This window comes from Neolamprologus multifasciatus, chromosome 7 (assembly GCF_963576455.1).
Source record: "Neolamprologus multifasciatus chromosome 7, fNeoMul1.2, whole genome shotgun sequence".
Lineage (NCBI taxonomy): Eukaryota > Metazoa > Chordata > Actinopteri > Cichliformes > Cichlidae > Neolamprologus > Neolamprologus multifasciatus.
This window is the reverse complement of record NC_140445.1, coordinates 60,734,500-60,755,584: the sequence shown is the minus strand read 5'-3', so window position 1 is coordinate 60,755,584 and position 21,085 is coordinate 60,734,500. Positions and strand designations below refer to the sequence as shown.

At 40.2% G+C, this 21,085-nt stretch overlaps 1 protein-coding gene and 1 long non-coding RNA gene across 2 annotated transcripts in view; both read left to right on the top strand.

Moving 5' to 3' along the window:
- Positions 1–21,085, top strand: part of LOC146515766 (uncharacterized) — a 404,546-nt gene that overhangs the window by 50,306 nt on the left and 333,155 nt on the right. The window lies entirely within an intron of this gene.
- Positions 19,271–21,085, top strand: part of LOC146515768 (leucine-rich repeat-containing protein 4C-like) — a 172,793-nt gene continuing 170,978 nt past the window's right edge. Inside the window, exon 1 of the mRNA XM_085169048.1 lies at positions 19,271–20,033. The gene's annotated coding sequence lies outside the window, so the exon portion shown is untranslated. The remainder of the gene's footprint in view (positions 20,034–21,085) is intronic.

Genomic DNA, 21,085 nt, shown 5'->3' with positions numbered 1-21,085 from the left:
AAAAGGAAACGACACATTTGCCAAAAACATGCATAAAATTGAAGCCTGGGTTGCATAGCTTTAGTACAACTATTAAAGACTTTGTGAAAATATCAGATGCACAGTACTCATTTTTAGGAACTGGGCTGTCAGTCTTTGTAGAATCATTCCTCGGGGGACATGCTCTCTGTTTTGCAAAAAAAGAGAGACACTGGGGTAAATTCACATACCAGTATCGTCATGTATGCAGTCTTCACTGCCTATGCAGTGGGGATCTCTCTTGTCACCACTGGCATTATACATCAGAAGTCAGCTTATGTACTGCAGGTGTGCCATAATACTCAACAGATCTTCAGAGTCTTACACCAGGATTAGAAGTTGTTTTGATTAAGTGAGCTTTAGGTAACTCAAGGGATAATAGTCTGCAGATGCCCTTTGCTTACTTCTTAAGATTAGAAGTTGAGTGACTTGGGGAACATTAAACATTGCCATAGTTTGAAGGTCTCTTACATCCTTTAAAGCTGCACTGTGCTAAATCTTCTTTGCCATTTCTTACAGAACTTTCATTGCCACTTTTAGGTATAAGTGTCTCATTATATTACAGTTTATTGCACTGTTGGTTGCAGGGAAGTATTTGTGACAGAAAATAAAACCCTGTTTCGCTGTTTAAAGTAGACAAAACTTTATATTTTTCACAAAAGTTTTGCAAAGATGATTTTAAATGGTGGGTTATCACATTGACAAGTATTTCAGGATTACTCAAACATTCCATTACCAGCATTCACTACTTAGGTTTGGTTAGCTCGGCCCTGCGTTTATCCATTTAAATCTCCCCACTAGGTCACTTGCTCTTACCTTTGCATTTCCTCTTTGTGATCATTCTATGAACAAAAATAAAGTTAAAAAAAGAAGAGAGCAAGGTCATGGACGCAAATGGAATTAATGACACACAAACTAAAGAGTAAGAATAAAGCAGTAATCATTCACAGACACTATTTGAGCTGCTATTGCAGTTCTCACTAAAGTTATTCTAAAGTTCTTGCTAAAGATCCATTGTACTGCAAACAAAATGAATATTTAAAATGAGGTATGTTGCTCTTAAAGTTTTCAGTGTGACAGTGGTGGTTCTCTTTTACATGTCTAGATTATATCATCATAACTTTAACCTTGTGTTACGACTGTGATCGTAATCATGTGTAAATTTGAGCGTCCAGGTGCTCCTCCGGGATTGGTGCATCCAGGGTGGATGCCTCGCACCGATTGGCTGCGGACCGGGAGGCAGCGGATAAGAAGAGACCGCCGGCGACTGCTACTTCATTCATCCTCGGCCCAACCCAACCGGCAGACCGTTCACTGTGTCACTGTGTTGATATGTTACTTGATGTAAGAGCATGTAGGGGTGGACCGCCTTTTTGTTTGATCAGTTTTCTCGTGTTTTTGTTAGGCAGGGAGAAAAGTGATTGTCGTTTGGTTCAGTTCTTCTTGGGTAGGTAAGTTGTTTATTCCTGAGATAGGTTACCTTTTGTTTGTTGTTTTGGCCTTGGGTTCACCCTGACGTTACGAAATGCTCCCTTCCTTGGTTTAACTGCACTTATTGTAAATAAATCACTGTCACAAAATATTAAGTGTGTGACGTGCTGCTTGGGGTTGGACGGGGATGGATCACCCTTTATGTTGTGGTCTGGCTGCGCCTAGACGGGCCATAACACCTTGTCTGTACTTTGTTGCAAACACAGACGTGAACAGGTGGAAACACAATGGTCAAGTAGTCATTACGGTTATAATTCTTTGAAGTCCAGTTATACTTGTTTGAAGTCCATCACATGGGGCGCATGCACAGTTGGGGCATTGTAGTGGACAAGTCTGCAGTCTCAAAAACTTGGCAAACACACAAATTTCGGAAGGGCTAGCTCGGAATAACATCTCTGGGCGCAAAATTGGATGACATCTCGGGGAGGCACACTGCCATGAGTTCTCAGAAATTGGCTCCTTGAGCACAAGAAATGACAACATCACAGAACGCAAGTATGGCGAAGCTCGCGGCTCTCCAACGGGAGATTGAGAGACCAATGTTGGACTGTAGAACTGCTTTGAAATTCATATGAGCTGTTTGCACTAAAGTAAAAAATACCATCACTTATACAGATACCCCTTTGCCGCCAGCTTCAAGGCCGGAGCTGAACAAAACACCCTGATAACGACTGTGTTGAGTCTGTTCCTTCCCATTCCATGCAAGGCCACCTGGGTTGGCAGGAAGACTGTTTACTTAGCCTGACACTGTCTCAGCTGAACTATGGACACGCACACACATACATATACTGATACTGATAAGCACTCACTGACGCATCACCCTCCCTACCCCGGATCCAACGCCACCTCCAACGCTTACCTCCCCTCTGATGTGGACATCGGGTCAGCTGGAGGCGCAGTCGAAAGATTGCAGCGGTCCCAGATCAGATGTACACACTGGGACTCTTTCCCATGTTGCTTGTCTGTGTTTATTGTGCTATGGTGTGTTGATATCTGTGCATTCCTGTATTATCCTTTTGTGATGCACATTTCGATGTTTTTTTCCTCGCTACCTAGCCTGACCTGTCTCCCCAATGTGCTGTTTGTGTTTTGTATGTACGGTCGGCAAGGTCTGTCATCTCGGTTGTGGGCAAAAGACCTGCAACTGACAAATAAAGGCTATCTCATCTCATCTCATCATCTCAAATTTCTACGTGGACTCTCGTGCTCACCATCTGATGATAAAAGTCTCTTTCTCTCTCTCTCTCTCTCTACACACACACACACACATATACACATACATATGAAGTAGTTTTTAGAAGAGTGACTTAGAAGTGTTCTTGTACTGATTGATCAAAGCAAGTGATTAGTATAGAAAGAAAATGAAAACAATTCAATAATGTGGTAAGGTTTAAATCTGTCTTTCTCTTGTTGCGGTAACTTCCTGAGATATGACTCAGTATGCAAATTAGCTGAAATGAGTGGTGAGAAAGAAGCTTCCTGTGTGGCTGTGTGACTGAGGCTTTGCTGTTATATAAAAAGATATTAACATTAATAATGACATAATATTAATATGAAGAGGCAGCTTAGTCAGTTATGATGTGAGGTTAAGCTTAAGGTTGCTCAAGCCTGTAGAATTGCAGAGAGACCATCGTGGATTCATCAGAGCCACTGCAAGGAAGTGGAGCTTGAAGCCCAGACCACTAGAGATTCACAAGTGTAAGGGGTATCTCACCGATATCGGTAAGTTCAGTGGTGAGGGAGGAGTGCTGATTGAGCTCATTCTCTCCAGCCACTGGCCAACTTTAGGCTCACTGATACCTTGGGTGTGACCACCTCAAACATGAAATGTTCTGAGATGGAAACTGGCGTCTTGCTACTGGCAACGGCTCTGCTCATCACGCTACCCGCACGAGAAGACGGCAGGAAACAATACACGAGCCGAGAAAACAGATGGACACATGACAACTCACATTTAAGGCACATGACACATCATTGTATACACACAGTGCTTATTAAGAAGTGTGTTCTGGTCGACCACCTCGAACACCTGAGGTTGTTGTCTCATTCCCTGAGCCAGGGGACGGCTAGAGAGGGTCAGAGCAATGACACTAGTAAAGTGTGGTGAGAGGGTCACCAAGAGAGGGAATGTAGGATTGAACAAGTTATTTTTCTGCTATTTTATTATCAGTATTATTATTGCATTAGAACCACGTAACGAGCATTGCATTAAAGCATTTATTGAAGCTGTTAACATTACATTAAAGTCTGTATTACAGGTGGTAATAATCATATAATAATCTTTCATTGCAGGAGCAACTGTAATCATTTTATACACATTGCATTTTGGTGCTTATTAAAGAGTTGAAGCTCGGTCAGTTAATTGATGGTCAGAAGCTTCAACCGGCGCAATGTCCGGCCGATCTATTGAGTAAAGTGGCCTAGAGCTATGGAAAGATTGCATATACGCTTATAATACATATATCACATATAATCTAGAAACAGGCCTGAATAAAGACCTGAGTGTATTCAGCAACCTGCTGCGTTTGAGTTTGCTTGGTAACAGATGACTCAGAATAAGTCAGGAAGTGTACTTCTAAAATGTCTTTGTTTCCTCTGTAAAGTGTGCATTTTTTGGTGGTTATTTTGAGGAGCTGTTGGGAGGATGCTATTTGAATAACCAGGTTATTCATTATTGTCTTTTATTAATTTATATTCTTTGATTAAGCTTTTAGTAGTGGTTCTTGATTAAAACATTTATTCAACATATTACAGATATAGTTTCAGTTAGGTTATTATGAACATGAGAATTGGTCTCTCTTCTCATAAGACAAAGTTCGTGTGAGGTCGAGCCACACACACACACACACACACCTGCACACACTGTAGGTAGGCTTATGTTCTAGGTGAGAATTCAGATATATTTGCTTGTAACTGCATTTTTGTGCGTGCAGAATTGCTAGTTTGTTGCAGAGCATGGCCCGAGGTTTTGGAGAAGCGAGAGCGAGATGAGCTACAGGAAGCACCTGCCGTGGAGACAGAGACAATGTTCTTGTCAAACTGTGTTAAAAGTCATTGTGGTTTTGATTTGATGTATGCATGTATTGTGTCTGCTTAACGCGTGAGGGGGCGTTATAAATTTCCCTGATGGTATAAAAACAACTGCTTGTGTATTGTTAGACGGAGATCGATGCTGATTGTGTAACAGTGTTCATCTCTCCACGCGTGTGTTCATTAAAATCATCGTTTGACTCCACCCGGCCGGATCAGTGTTGTTATTTTGGATTTCCTCCTATATCCCTCCTCAATATTTGAACCCTTAACACTAGCCATTAGTGTGAATGTGAGTATGAATGGTTGCCTGTCTCTCTGTGTTAGCCCTAAACAGACTAGGGACCTGTTTCATTGACTCACTGACCCATGACGGATTCGTCTCAAGAATAAATAGATGTGAACGCTTCACACTGAGGTAAGCACTGGGCTGACACTTACCACAAATGAATCTCGTCCAGAATGTTTGACGTGAGTAAGAGCTAAAAATATAACACAACAAAATACTTAATTGACACTGTGATAATATAGAAAACACACACACCACATTACACATTGAGTGTTTGTTTTTATTTTCAATCAGTTTCTAATGGAGCTTTCCAGCTGCCCTCCTCCGGCTTCACGCCACACGCAGTTCTCTTTTCTGGTCCCAGCGACATACTCAAATGGGATGACATGATCAGATGATAGCGGTCAGGTGTGTGAGTCAGTCTCCTCTGACACCACACCCTGAATCCACTGCTCCATCTCTTATCTGCAGCTGAGCCACAAACCCCCATCGCCCAGCTTAGGCTGGGGAGCCATCCGGTCTACACCCGCCCCAAAAACATACATACACGCACACACACACACAACCCTGCGATATGAAATCAGCCATGACCATCTGTGCCCCTGGCCTTTGGACCACCTTGAACTTAAAAGGCTGGAGAGCCAGATGCCACCAGGTGATACGAGCGTTGGCATCCCTCTGCAGAGGGGCATGATACGACCACAGAGTGAAAAGATGGCCCAGAAGGTAATAACAGAGAGAGTCGACTGCCCACCAGATGGCCAGGCACTGTTTTTCTACTGTGCTGTACCTGGCATCCCACTCCAAAAAGTTTCCTGCTAATGTAAACAATTGGGCGGTCGTCCCCCCTTACCTGCCAGGACAAAATGGCCCCCAGCCGTCTGTTCGAGAGAGCCTTCTTCCCCTCATAAACTTGTATGAATGCCGCCTGAGACGGCTCTGTCCATTGGACCAAATCTTGGGAATCTTTTCATGTGAGATCAGTCAAGGGACTGGTCAGGTCTGCAAAGCCGGGCACTAACAGTGTGTAAAAGAAACACATAAAAATAAATCAGGAATAAAAATATACATATATGTCTATGGTGGGAGTGTGGTTTGTGGCTCAGCTGCAGGGGGGAGGGTGAAGCAGTGTGTGGTGTTAAGGGAGGCTGACTCACAAGCCTGATCTCCATCATCTGATCATGTCTCCTCATTTAAGTATGTCGACCAGCGATCGGCTGGCCCCAGCATGTCCCTCTATGTATGGGGAAGGGAGAGGACCCCTGGTCCTTCCTGGACATCTTTCAGGCCACGGCAGAGGCGTGCCGTTGGGCGGAGGAGGAGGTATGGACTCTGAGGCTGCTCCCGCTGCTGTCAAGTGAAGCCCAGCTGGTGACTCTCAGCTTGCCCACAGCAGCAAGGAGCAGCTTTGAAGATGTCCACCAGCAGTAGTGGACAATAATTGTGAAGACCTCATGGGGATCTTCACAATTATCCTTTTATTGTGGGGACAGATTGGCCAGGGTTTAAAAACCTGTTGTTGCAGTGTGTGTCTGTAGTGTCTGTGCTGCACTCAGCGGTGACACAAGGTAGTCACCGCTGGCCTTCTTGTGAGGCCTGACGTCCCCAGTAATTACCCACTACAGCAGTCTCGTCCCTGCTGCCTACTTGGAAGATGGGTGCGACCGTGGTTCAGGGAGTTGGGAAGCTCATCTTGTAACCGGAAGGTTGCCAGGTCGATCCCCAGCTCTGTCTGTCTTTGTCGTTGGCAAGACACTTCACCCACCGCCTACTGGTGATGGCCAGGGGGGCCGATGGCGCAATATGGCAGCCTCGCTTCTGTCAGTCTGCCCCAGGGCAGCTGTGGATGCAACTGTAGCTTACCTCCGCCAGTGTGTGAATGTGAGAGTGAATGAATAGTGGAATTGTAAAGCGCTTTGAGGGTCTCGAAAAGCGCTATATAAATGCAATCCATTATTATTATTATTATTATTATTATTAAGATGTCCTTATCCACAGCGACACCTGGGCAGGGCATGTGTAGCAGGTGGCTACATGTGTAACTCAGGTCCTGGAGTTCCTGAGTTAGGTGGAGCTCACGGCAAACCTGAAGAGGTGTGCAGCTGGACAGAGGGAGGTACAGTATCTGGGGTACCACTTGGGAGGTGAGCAGGTGCATCCACAGATTGATAAAACAGCAGCCATCACATCCTGCCCGCCTCCCAAAACCAAAACAGAGGTTGTTGTGGCTGGCTGGTTACTACCGCCTGTTTCAGGTAGTCAGTGGTTTGTGGCTGTGACACACAGCCACAAACCACACTCCCACCATAGACATATATGTATATTTTTATTCCTGATTTATTTTTATGTTTCTTTTACACACATGTTAAAACTGTGTACAAAAATATACAGAGATTAATTAAGAGGTTAATTCCAGATTCTTTAAGAGACATAATGTCAGACCTCTATCAGCAATGCAAATGAATATTTTTTTCTAAATTATGCAAAAAGTTTTATTTATCTTTAGTCAGATGCATGCACGCTTACATTTTGTCATGAAATACTAACATACTACAAAACATGAGGTCCTGGCTGAAAAATCCTTCTGCATCATCATTCTAGTGAGCACTTCCTCTCAAGTGTGAGAATACTGGGCAATCGTGTTCAGGGTGTTATACTTTGCATTTTAGTAAGCACATCAAATACTGTAATTCTCAGTAAGGTTACACGATGGCAACCCTTTTCGGCTACCCTGGTGAGTGCAGAGGATTAGGAAAACACAAAGAGGGTTGGAGATATGGCGCCGCTGAGGGGGTGCTAAAACAATTAGGCCACAGGTGAAAATCAGGTGAAAAATGTGTACAGGTTTCCTGACTGTTGCTTCAAACAAATGAAAAATATCTAATATATAAACAGAATATATGATTGTTAAAAATTATTTCTTTAAATGTACAGTATCAAACACTAACACTGGATAGTTTTATGTTTCAGGCTGTTCCCTTTTTATGTGTTTCTTTGTAGTTGCAAATAAAATTGGCCCAGAATTACCTACATTATCTCACTTTTTATGAAATTTTTGAGATACAGTTAATTTGCAAATTCCAGTGTCTTTTCCCATTTTCTATTGTATTTATTGGGAATTTATTGTAGCCAGTGTAGAAAGAGGAACTTGTGGCTCAAGGTGTTGAGTCTCTCAAGAATGATAAATGATGATTCACATATGTAAGTGATAAAAACTCAGAACTGAGTTCTTTTCTTTCGGTTTGCATCACCTGCATGGATATTTCCAGCAGCTGCTCTCATGCCCTAAATCTTGAAACTCTTCAGTTAGTTGGTGCAAAGGGATCCTTGACACGGTCATAACCATTACTATTCACTTCAGAAGTAGGAGATGAAGTGGTGGCTTAGTGCGGCAAGGTTTGTATGAAGAGATCTATCCTGAGCAAAGTTTCAGACAAGTAACTAGTCAATAGTTCAAGTCATAGAAATTGTGATGTTAATGGGGAAACGTTTAGAGCTGATGTGTTGCTTTTTGTCATGGCCCTGGGTCATGTGACCCAGTATTCTGAGTTTCTTGGTGTTTTGTTATTCTTTTTAGTCTAGTTTCATTTCGGTTTATCTAGTTACATTCTGCCATGTTTCATGTCCAAGTTTTCTTTGTTTGTCAAGTTCAAGTCATGTTTGGATCTCCTTATGTTTCCTGTTTTATTTTGAAAGAGTTTTCTGTTATGTTTAGTTTCACGTGTCCTGTCATTATGTTAATTGTTGTCAGCTGTTTTCCCCATGTGATTCTACTTCCTTTGATCATTCCTTATGTGTATTTAGTCTGTGTGTTTCCACTCAGTCAATGTCAGATCGTCTGTTAACCTCACCACAGCTTTCATAGGTTTACTCCATTGTTTCTCTGTGTTTTCTAGTTTACTCAGTGTTCATAGTTTGTCATAGTTTTTCACTGAGTGTCACAGCCCTTTTGTTAAAGGGCTTTCCTTAGTTTCCCTAGTTCCTTGTTTTTCTTCTGCAATCAGCCAATAAAGGCTCGCTTTGTTTTTGAAACTACATTTTGTCTCCACCGTGTCTGCATCTGGGTCTACCTCTTTCCTCACACCGGTGCGGTGATAGCTTTTGTTCTTGTTTTTCCTAACATTTTGCTTTAAGAAAAAAACATTTTAACAGAAGACCGCTTGCCTCAGTAGTTTTCTGATTATACTTGTTTTTCCGTGTTTTGTGTAGTATGCAGTAGTATTTTGAAAACCCCTTGGTAAAGAGATATAGAATAGTACCATACAAATCTAAGAGCGTAAAATATTTATTCAGTGATATATTACAATATGTAAATAAAAAGTTGCGATTCATTTTCCAACAGCATGGCAGACTGAATAACTTCAGTAAATTTAAGTTAGAAACTGTCGCAGCAACAAGCCATGTCATGTCTGGGTATGTTTATCATCTTCTATTGTCTTCTGGGGAAAGTTACCTTCTAACTGTTTTTACTGCAGATTGTCTGAGTCATACTTCCAAAAACAAGATGTGTGGAAAATCCCAATTCCCTTTCGCCATCCTCTTTCTCTGTGTACTGAAAGCCCTGATTACTTGTGCATTTCACCCTAGGGTTTATATTTTTATGTGTAAAATGTGATCCACGTTCAGTGTCAGATTACTCTGGAAGAATGTGTTAATACTTTTCTGCTTAATAGCACAAGTGTCTTCCATTCTGTGCCAATAAAGTGTGAACATACCTGCTTCAACTCATGCATGGCCAGCGTTTATAATGACTGCCTTGTCTGATGTGATTGTGTATACTCCAGATGTTGGAAATATGCAGCTCAGGGGAGCATTTAATTTTAAAATGCAGCTCTAGTTCCATCATCCAAATAATAGTTTGGTCCAGAAGCTCTTGCAAACAACAGCTGCCACTTCACATACCACAATGAGGTGACAGGTGCCACCTAACGTTGCAGTTTTATGTTAATAGTCAAGCTTCTAATCAGTTCATCAAAACAGGTAGTCTTCATACGCTGGGTTGGTTCAAGATAAGGGCCAAAGAGCTAGCTGTTCAATGTCAACTGTTATTGCTTGGTGTGCAGTTTCAAGGAAGACTGCATTCAGTGCACTGTTGTGCTGTTTATAGCTTTAGTCCACATAATTAGTATTGCCATTGTTTAGCAGACTTCTCACTACATTACCCCGTTGTTCAAATGTATTATCAGTTTTAAATCAGAGTGCAGATTACTTCTCTAAATCTAAAGGGAGTGTTCATAAGCAGACTTGGATTTGTATATTCAGTCTATTTTTGCATACTCCCAAAGAGGCGCAACAAACCATCTGCTGTTTAGATAGACTATGACCTCTATGTCTCTCCATGCCCAAGCACACCACCAGACCATATCCATCAATACAGTCTGCCTGGTTGTTAATCTCTGAGCAAAAGACAAGGAGGTTATCATCACATGCCATTTGAAGGGATGAGCCCACTGGCAAATTCCCAACGTAGGCGTTGTCTCACTTGGTGAACCCTTTCACTGTCACTTGCAGGACACAGCATGCGATTAATACATTGCCCGCTTTAGCAGCGTGACAGTCCTGATGTCTGCACAGTAAGGACCTTTAGTATATTTAATATGTTTAAACAATTTACAAACAGCTTTTGTTTTGTCTTTGTGACAGGAGAACACTTGTGACCCGAGCTGCATTGGTTGGTGGCCCTTTCAAGAGGCAAATGAAAAAATAATAAAGAAAGAAACTTACAAGGATTTTTTTCTCTTAAACTTTAGATCCAGAAACAATGTGTTGTACACTTGGATACAAAGACACTTTCAGGCGTGCATGAGTTTATTATAGTTTCCCCTAAACTGTTTTTTGCTCTGGAGATACAGAAACACAAACATTTCAATTCAGCATTGCTTCACTCTGTAAGCCATCTGTGCACTTAATGACATACATGATAAGGCTTCATGTTACTCCTGAACATATGTTAACAATATATATATATATATTACACATTATCATTGTCACATTTTCAATATCGTGCACATTCACATAACTGCTAATATAGTGAACTGCTGGTACTTATAGTTTTATTCACTTATTCCCCGAAACACTGTTTATGTACATTAACTGCAAACTCTTTGCAAACACTTTACGTTCACTACAGCGCATTATTTCTTTAGCATGTTTCTTAACATCTGTGCTGCTTTGCCTCTACATCCTTACATCACATTTGCATACCTGCAAATACAGGAACACAAGCACTCCAGTCTGGCTGCAGTCTGCGGCACGTCCGTGCATAAAACAACACAGGACCCCTGCAGCCTTCTCTAAGGGCTCCCAAGCTGACCCCCCAGTGCCTGTGTGAGCTCCACTCATGAGGAATATAATTAGCCTACTAAAATATTACAATTGAATTGCCTGTGAGCATTTTGTAAGTCAGTGTGAGGATAAATGAACATAGTACCATCAACAATACTGTGGGTCCCACACATTTTTATTGAAACACACATATGCATATTTGTATTGGAACAAAATGATGTCATGGGTAGAAAAAAGTAGAGGGCTGTCCAAGTTTTATTAAAAAATTGTATTATTTAATTATATTAAAACATTGCATTTGCACTACCTTCAAGTTGTTGAGATAAAAAGATGACATGAAATCCAGCCTGAAGGTTACCTGTGTCAGGAGCTCACAATAGCAGTGAATTTATGACATGAAACTATGCTTGGATATAAATGAAGGAGTGAGTTTACTGTCATCAGTAGAGGAGCTGTTGCCCTTCACAACTGATGAAGCGAGTATCCAGGGAGGGAAATTATGCCCTTTCACTTGATCTGTTGTCTTCTTAACAGTGAATAAGGTTCACAATTATATATAGAAATGAACCTTTCACAGGGAATTGTTTTTTGTTTTTTTTTTCAATTGAGTCACATTACTTTTCATTTACACATTCAGGTATGCCATGTTTAACTGCTAATAAAAACAGACTGATCATAAAGCAAGTTGACAAACCACACCAAAGTATTTGTACTCAGGAGTCTGTAACTTGATGATTTTTAGTGACGCATACCTGGATATGTTGACGTTACATACTTATCACTTGAGCTTGGTCTTCCTTCTAGCTCCCCACATATGGATACTTGGTGAGGCTCATTACTTTACGTTTAAGACATGTGAGGGAAGTTTTTATTTTACGTCATTACGTGCCTTCAATTGCCAAACTAAATGGAGGGAACAGTAAAACATCCAGTACTAGACAACCATATGGACCTACAGCAAATAGCAAAGATGATGAAAAAGGTCAAAACATAAATTTAAATATTATTTATAGCTCTACACACAGGGTTAAAGTGGACCGGAACAAGCCAGAATAGGGTTATTTGTGTTCATTGCTGTTGATGCTGCACTGCTCAACAGCAACGTCAGCTCCAGGGGTGTAATTTCCAGGGGGGTTAGGGGGGTTATGACCCCCCCAATAATCAGAGCCAACCAATCCCCCCCCCCCCTCCCAAATTCAACGTTTATACAAACTTTATACTGTCTAGCACAGAGACAGTATAAACAGTAAACTTTCAGTTTAAGGAAAGGAAATCAGCCAAGACAGTTTGTGAAACATGGGCATATATCTTGTTGAATCCACAAAGAGCAATACACATCAGACGCAGCAGGACAGGATAGCTGATCACAGGATTTGCACAAGAGAAATCCCCTGGAGTTCACAATAGAAAATATTTTTGAGGTTCTTGAAATTATTTTGAGGTGTGTTTTCTTCCCCTTGGTAAAACATTACAACCACAAAAAGTTTTTTGTTTTTTTTTTATCTTTAATTCCCACATGATAACATTATTTTATAGCACTCTTACATATAATTAAAAGCCTGTTCATTTCACACTTTGTGACTCAGCAGTCCATCTGCATCTTAGGGATAAAGGACACTCTTTTGAGGATGCCAATGTTCACATTTTGGACAGAGAGGACAGATGGTTTGAAAGAGGAGTGAAAGAAGCCATCTATGTCCACTGTGAGCGACCATCTTTGAACAGAGGCGGTGGTTTACGACACCAACTGTCTGCCATCTATAATTCAGTTTTGAGTTCCCTCCCCAGACGCCTTAACGCCCACTCACATCCTGGGCCATCTGATCTCAGGAATTTGCATGATAAGGTGGGGCCAGGTTTCACAATGAGCTCACCCGAAACCGTGGCTGATTGGGACCCACACCCAGTTCCACACTTTGGCTCAGGTGACTAGAGGATCATCAGGGGGTCCTTTTGTCCCTCTTTGAGGGGAAACTCCCACTAGGTTTAAATCTGGGACTCTCCACCTTTTGACCTAAGAACTGAAGAAGCTTCTCGGATGAGAGGTGAAACGTCTTCAAGTAACTTAAAGAAGTCCAGACGCTTTTCTTTGCAAGCTCCTTTGACTACGATGACCTGGATGACTGAGAACCTTCACAGATATCTTAGTTTAATGTATGAGAGCACTTACTGCGTGTACTATTGTGCAGATAAATGTATGCTTCACTCACACGTCAACCGAATAAATAATTCAGCCAAAATTGTTTTTCGTAAGTTTGTATTTTGATGACCCCTTCATCTAATACTATTCCCTTTTATTTATCCTTAATCAAGTTTCAATTCAGCTTGTGAAGCTTGTGTTTCCTTAAAGGGCTATAGCTAACTCTGCGTAGGTAGTAAAGAAGGACATAGGGGACTTAAAAACTAATGAAATGATCCTAGAAACAGTATTTCTACTACACAGTGAATTGATTCGTGTTGCTTCATTTGATTATAATAACTGTCAAACAACTGAAACTACTTAGCTTATAACTCACTAAAGAAACACAAAGTTCTAAAACTCCATTTTAGACACGAGCCCTGGTAATGACCATTAAAAATGTGAAGTAATGAGGGCAATTTGCCTAGATTGCAAAATGTCAAAGGCTGTAACAATTTTGTGATAATAATCTAAAAACATCTGGCTCTGTATAAGCTTTTTTCTTGAGTTATACTACTCGCAGAGAGACTCTGGGTCCTGTGTTGTGCCTAAAGAACTATTGCTCTTCTCTGACCTGAATTCTCTCACTCCTGCAGCAGCGGTGTTAGTGGGCCACATTTGCATTTCCACCATTTCTTTGAACCTCTGATGTAATTAATTTAGAAAATGGGGGGAATGATGTATAAACCACTTAAGGGAAAACATATGTGTCCTACTAATAAGTAATTACCACACAGAGTAAATTTATAAAAGACAAAAAAACCCCATCTATTCTGCCAACAAAGAGGTTTTAACAATAGTTCTGATGGTAGCACACTGAGAAATAACACTTGCAACTGCAGCGTGCCTCACAGGCTGTTTGTAAAATCCTTTGAGAACAGAAAAACGATGAATTAAAAATAGAGTTGTCTCTTAAAGCTGCGAATGACAGGTGTCTGGGTTTGACTTATGTTTGTGTCTGTACTGGGAGAAAGACATCTAAAAAAAGTAAAAAATAATAGATACCTAAATGGCATCATCTAAGAAACTTTATTTAGTAGTGAATGGGCTGCAGAATGTCTTTTATGAATCTACTGTATGGTCGTTTTTAGCTCATTCCCCTTTGTAGTGTTTATTATGTTTAAAAAAAGAGGATTCAGATGTGTAATCAAAAACGTCCAGAACACTGTTATAAATACTTTTTGAAAAATCAAACAACACAGTCTATGTTTTGAAAAATACAAAACATTTAATCGAATTTGTTCCTGCTTCTCTAGTAAATTGTACAATTGCACCATAAAGAGAAAAGGTACAGTGTGTATAATTGAAAACGTGGTTGCATGCCATTTGTTTGTCTGATCAGTAATATTATGTTTGTCTTTCTCTCTCTGTTCGCAGTTTGGAAAGGTACCCATATGAGTACCATTGATATCTCCCAAAAGTTATACCTCAACTCTTTCAAGGTCTAGTTGTTTGGTACTGTGGTGCTCCCAGGGCTTCTTGCTACTTTCAGATCTCTCCCTGAAAGTCTCATTCTAACCGCTTGACTTGTGAAACTTTCAATGCATGCTGTGTCAGAACAGCAACTTTCAATGTGATTTCACTCTCCAGGAAGGGATGCAAATGTCAAATGAATGCAAATATGGCACGTAGGGTTGGTGGCTATGCAGTTCACATTGCCAAAAAACGTTTGTTTTTCAGTTGTTTGGATTAAGTGCATGATGAGGTTCAGGTTGTTGTCGCTACAGACTTGATGTGTCACCTCCAGGCTTGGATACGGCAGACTCTTCCATTTAAGACCAGGGGCGATTCTAGGATCAGAGCTTTGGGGGTGCTGAGCACCCAGAGAGCTGCCCATCCAGGCAAGGTAAACTTTACTCATCACGATGAGACTTCTTCCCTGTCTCTGTCAGTCCCTGCATCCTTAAATGTCTCCCGTTGTCCCGTGTTCCCTCTGACTGTCTCCTTGGTGCATTTAAACCCCTGTTCCTCCCTGTCCTCATCGTCTGTTGTCTTCATCTCCATTATCAGTCATCATAATTTTACCATCTCTGTGCAAGTCTGCAAATTTTTTTATTAAATCATAAGATTCTTAAATTCATCAAGTCTCTCTGTGCCTGGGTCCTCGTCACAAAACATGACATCACTGTTTTGTACATTTTAACACAATTTAATCCCGACAGTTGGGGAAGAAAAGCAAAACACTTTTTTGAAAAGTCTGTAACAAAACCATCAAATCTGATAAAGGTTATTTAAATGCTGCTAAAGAAGAATGGATTGGCATTTAAAAAAATAAATAAAATACATATCCTAACCTTAATTACTGGGGGAGAATAATGAATGATGCTCACAGTGAGTAAAAAGTAAACTCAGTGCATTTTTGGACAGAGATTCACTTTTAAAGTGTATGTATAATACAATACAGATACATAAAAAATACACTCCAAAAATAGAAGAGTCCTTGAAATGATAGAAAACTGAGACACCTTGGCCTATGGTACAATGTATACAATGTATGAAAAGATCTTTACTGCAGATACTACTATGGCTCTGCAGATTTTTTCTTTTCTTTTATCCCATGTTGCCTCACCTTGAGGTTGGCAAATCTGTCTATCACATTTTGGTGGTCAAGTCTCTCAAGCATCTCTTTCTCAACTGACATCACAGCCAGGTGCTGGAGTCTGCTTTGACCCATGGTCCTTCTCAGCCAGGTATGGAGCTGACTCAAGACACTAAAAGACCTCTCACAGCTACAGCTGCTAACTGGGTTTGTCAGGGCAACCTGAATAACAGTTTTCAGTGTGGGGAAGATCTGATTATCCAGAAGATTGTACAATGTTAACATATCTGGAATGGCACCAGCCTCACTCTTGAGTTTCAACTTCCAGATTGTATGAGTAAAATTAGTTGTTTTTTTTTTTTTCTTTGCCAGTTTAAAAGTTTCTGTTTTGCCTGTTAGTACTCCCTGTCTGCTTTCTTACCTGGTTCTTCCTGACCTTGTACTTTCTCCTCAGGTTCCCCTCTTTCCTCTTTCTTTCTTTCTTTCTTTCTTTCTTACACAAATAGACTGTATTCAATTAGATTTAAAAAAATACTATTAAGATCACTAATAAAAAAAAAGTCCTCACTCAGTGTACTTTCAACCAAAAGGCAAATAACCAAACCACATGTACATCTAATACGGGATATAAATATTGAAACACTGATCCAACATTATCCTTTATTGATGGATCATTTGATCTTACACTTTTACCTGAATGTGGCTCCTTTTTTTGAAAAAACTTCCTCATATCCATTATGAATCTGGCTGTCTCTCTGTACACAAACACACACACACCTACACACACACACACACACACACACACACACACACAACAGGAGTTATAAGGTTAATGGGCATCCAGTCAGTTAGCTAGTTAGTACCTTGGGTTCAATATCGGCACATACACATAGGACAAAATAACCAGTTTCTCTCATTACATTTCAAACAGGACGGTGGTAACAACAGCAGGCTATGGACAATGTTAAGTTTTAGATTTTAAATAGGGTATATACATTTAAATGGGAGCAACAGGACGGTCAAATGTCGCTGATGTTACTACAGAGCAGGACGGATTGTAGGGTAGCAAACATAGTCGGGAAACACGTTTTCAACACAGCAGGTTACCTGGTGTAATGTTTTTCATCTAAAAAGAAACATGGCCTGACTCCTACCTAACTATATAAAGAGTAACTGAAGGTTAAATGCAGCTAATATGTCCTGTTGTAAGCCAGGCACTTCCACCTCCGCTCCACTGTGTCTCAGCCACCATCGCTCTGGCAGCAACGGCGCTAGAACCAGAGCAGGGGAGAGGCGAGCTGGAACGAACCACTTTGGGAGGGGGAGGGGTTATCTATACTTTTGTTGTTAAAATGTTCCATCTCAATTAAGTACTGTATGCTTTTTATATTTTTAGTAGTGTGTCCCACAAACAGCAAATATTGTCAAAAAAAGTAAGAAATCTTTGGGGGTGCTTTGATTCATTCAGCACCCCCAAAAATGCGCTAAAATCGCCCCTGTTTAAGACTATTATTTTCCGCCTTTAACTCCTCAGCTCTTAAACAGATTATCATTGTGAAGGTTTAGTAGTTTAGTTTAACACAAAATTGAACACTGGTCAGTATGGGACTATCGAAGCGATCCAAAAATAGAGTGATGAGGTTGGAGGCTAGCGTTTGCAGAGCTGTGCTTAAAACAAGAGCTTAATGATGGTGCAGCATGAGAGTGGCGGCTGTACACAGCTGTCTTCCTCCCACCTGCGTCAATGAACAGTGACTTTAATTGAATGATTAACTTGTGTTTTGTTTAGCTTGGCTGTCCAAAGGAAAATGCTCCCTTTAATTCTCCTACTGCTGCTCCAAAGCACACGTGGTTAACGTGCTTTGGCATTTGACTCTGGTTTCTGAAGCTGCTTGTTTTAGTAATGATGATGGACAATCAGCTACTTTGTGTCACGGAAAACTAGAATATCTTATTTAATGTGTTTTTAAAGGCACAGACATTATAAGGAAGAATCATACACACAAAAGTCCCAAATGTGTAACATGACATCAGTTAAATTATATGTGTCAGTTACTGGTTCTGTGGCTGTTACATGTGGGAAACTGGGAAGTAGGCTGGACTATGCTGTGATTACATCAGGAAATCACCTTAGTTGTTTTTAAACATGCACACAGGCATGTTTATAGCATCTCTCATTTATAATAGAAATGAGAAAAGGTTTTACATTTTTAAAACATGATTTTAAATTTCTTAAGCTCTATCAATCTGTAGTATGTCAATCAGTTTCAACCAGTATATATTCAAAGTTAAAAATGCACTCATTTTTCTTGGGCTTTTCATCAGCTGGAAATTTATTTGGAGGTTTTAAATTCTTATTTTCCTATTATTTTATTGTACTTTGGCTTTGCTCATTACTACTTTGGCCCATTTCATACTGGGCTGTTCATGGCACATCCCTGTTTTAGACTGTTATTAGTTGAGCTATTTATTAATTCAGTTTACATTGTGAGATTTACTCTCCTTCCCTGGGAAAATGACAAAAGACCAGAGTATTTAACACCAGAACTGCCTAGATTCCTAAAACCCTGGAACTGCCACTGGGGATATTTTACCCTCTTTCACAACAAGAAATTTCTCGAAACAAATCAGAAATCTACAGCTAAAGATGATGCCATTTAAAATAATCAGATCTCAGACAAATTTTCATGAGTAGAAAGTGTAGTCAATAAGTTCTGCACCAATAAGGCGGTACCATAACCCCATGTGTTACAGCACTGATGTAAGATATAACTAGGACTACAAGGAGCTTTGACAAAACAGCAGTGTCCAATGACACTGCTGTTTTGTCTCAGGAATGAGACAAAACTCAGGAATGAGTTATACAATAAACTTATTATCAGGTTCATAAACACATCAAAAGAATGTGATTACTTTTAAACTTATCTATTCTTTCTGTTTCACAAGTCACAGTAAGGATCTTCTAAAAATGAATGGCTAGATTCGGCTGATTTCATGCTCTTGCGGCTTTGTTCAGCTTATTGTAACAAATTTGTAAAGGTCTTTTCTAGCAGTGCAAATAATGTTATATTTGCAATCTATAATATGCAGTTTCAACTAAAATTAATCTTTAACTGAAATGGATGATACCAGTTTATGATCGGTAACCTGCAAGATTTATGCAAGACCAAGCAAAAAACCCAACAAAAACAAAACGTGGACCAGCATAAAAACAGTGCTCGGTAACAGCCCAGTCCACTGAAAATCTGAATCTTATCATCTCAAGATCACTTCTACTTTATTCACCACACTCATTCACCGTGACTTTAAAAAAGTCATCAAATTGAAGAAGCACAATCACGTCTTTAAGAAAGACAGCTTATTTGTATTCCAGACTCTCACTGTGTCTCTTCACATGTGACTGAGGCAAGTGAACGAACAAGAGTGAGCGAGGAGGGAAGAGGGCAGAAAGAGGGAGGGAGTGCATGAATCTAATGCATTGCAGCAAAGAACTGTGACAGACCAGGCATTTATTTGAGCAGAGACTGCTGCTGTAGCAGGAAGGACGCAGGAGCAGCAGCGGCGGCAGCAGCACTCAGAACTGCTCTATCACTCAGTGCCTCTATCACAGCTGGAGACAAGGTGGACACAAAGAGGCGGAGACACAGGGATTACACACTGGGAGCACAACACCTCTCTAATGCCACCACCAGTATGATTTCTGGATTACTATATTGGCTTCTCGAGCTTTGCCTTGCAGCATATGAGTTCTCTTTTCCTTCTGACACTCTTCAGTCCATTTACTTCTTGCCTTTGGTTTGATTTCAAGGAATATTCATACCAACAGAAAGCATGGCTTAAATGAGAATTAGTGCCTACCTATTTACTGGTCAGACATTAGTACCAGCAGAAGACTGAAGATATATAAATCTCCTGACCAATCCTCTGCGATCTGTCTTGAGTTTATCATATCACTGTGTCTCGTCCAATGGAAAAAAGTCAATGGATATCAATCATTAAATATATAACAGGTTCTGCTCCAAATAGGCCTTAGCCTTTCTTTTTTCACTTCTTTTTTCTATACCTATATTTTATTTTTCATTTTTTGTCAAAGTTTGGTCACGCAAAAGACAACAAACAGCTCCACTATTGGCTTCACAGTTCCAGTGTTGCTCAATCTTGTGCATTGCGGGGTGCCCAGGACTTTGATCTAAAACACACTGGTAAGTAATACAAGTTTCTAATGTTCATGTAAACCTTTTCTGGCTTTTGACAGACATCTGTTGAGTCTTACTGTTTGTTTCTGACATGACACTGCATAACTGTGTAATATGTTCAGTGAAATGTAATCATTTCGATATTTACTGGGTAAGGTTTGTAATATTTAATATCATTTAGATGTTCTCTGTAATTCTGGAATATTTTAATTATTATTATAATTGTATTAAAAAAGAAAATCTAGCTTTTTTGTCATGTTTGTAGCCTGCAGAGTTTCATGCATTATGCTAACAACACTGACTGGCTAACCGTTGCGTGGTCAGACTTCTTCTAAATCATCTTCTTGTAATTTTGTTGCTAGGCTACAGTTCCCTGCTGTGAGAGTAATCATCCAGGCTGTCAACAGTGACATGATTTAGTATGTTTGGATATCAGCATAACTTATTACTTTGGATCTTAAAGCTTATGCTGAATTGTTCTGTCCAGATGCACGGTGGAAACATCCATTTAGCTGTTTATGCTACACATATAGATGACAAATTAAAGGAAAAACATAAACCATTGAGACAATCTAGTAGCTGTCTTAAGTTAAGCTATTGGTCGAGTAGTACTCTCGGGAAACATGATGAAACATTCCTATGACACATTAGGTGGTTATCTAAACACCAACTTATGGAATATTGTTTTAGAAGACTAGTTGTCCATCTCGCCAGTAGAATTTTAGAGACTTGTAAACTCAATGTCAAGGTGGACTGAAGTTCTTCTAGTGGGATGAAGTGATCATATTTCCTTGTATTTCTTAGTTGTTTGTTGCTTTCTGAATTGTAATGCTGAACTGTCAAGGTTGTTTATGCTATAACAAAACTGTAAGCACATATCACAGTTCATGAAAAAACAGATCTAAGCGTAACTAAGGCTATTCACCACTTAAAACATAATCACTAAATGCAGCAATATCTGCATCGTTGTCTGTTGTAAAAGATAAATTGTCACTTTCCTGTGTGAATCCACAGGCTGCTCTGTAAGAGATTTGCAGCTCTGTTTACGGCATAAATTA